A 952-nucleotide genomic window follows, 5' to 3' on the forward strand; every position below is an offset into this window, starting at 1 on the left:
ATGTGTGGTGGTTATGTTTGTGTGTCAACTTTGCTGGGCCTGGTTGAGTGGCTGGGCAGCTGGTGGTAGTTATTCCCCATGATGAGACTGGCAATCATCTCCATGGTGAGATCTACTACAAGCAGCTGAGGAGCTGCCTTAGGGAATGCAGTCTGCTTCCTGTATATAAGTAGAAGCCCTGGGGAATGGTCTCTAGCTTACGGCATGTGTGGACCCTGCATATAGCCATGTCATTGTTCAGCAGCCTGCCATGCTCTGCTGAGGTCACCTTTTGGTGGGCATTCACATGAGACACAAATATCTTTCCTCCTTTGGCCCATTCAGAGAGATCTATCCACATACCTCTTCCCCATACATCCTGGTCACCAATTTTCCAATCATGCCCCTTCCAAGTCCCAGACCATCCAGCCAAGCCATTAGCCACAGCCCGTGAATCCATATATAATCGCACATCTTGCAATTTCTTATTCCATGCAAAGTGAACAGCCATATGCACAGCTCAAAGTTCTGCCCACTGGGAGGATTTCCCTTCACCACTGGCATTTAAGGAAGTCCCAGAAAAGGGCTGCAGTGCTGCTGCTGTCCACTTTTGAGTGGTGCCTGCATATTGTGCAGAACCATCTGTAAACCAGCCATCCTTTTTCCCCAGCTACTCCTGTCATTGCTCAATGGGATCATAAACAAAGTTGCCATAGTGGCAGAGATGGAGGTTATGCATGGGCTCAGCAACATGGACTCCTACTTACCAAGGCTGATTTGGCTACTGCCACTGCTGAGTGCCCAATCTGCCAGCAGCAGAGACCAACACTGAGTCCATGATATGAAACCATTCCTTGGGGTGATCAGCCAGCAACCTAGTGGCAGGTTGATTACATTGGACCACTTCCATCATGGAAAGGACAGCGTTTTGTTTTTACTGGAATAGATACTTATTCTGGATATGGATTTGCCT

Source organism: Orycteropus afer, unplaced genomic scaffold (assembly GCF_000298275.1).
Source record: "Orycteropus afer afer isolate SDZICR_OR568_19922 unplaced genomic scaffold, OryAfe1.0 scaffold00097, whole genome shotgun sequence".
NCBI lineage: Eukaryota > Metazoa > Chordata > Mammalia > Tubulidentata > Orycteropodidae > Orycteropus > Orycteropus afer.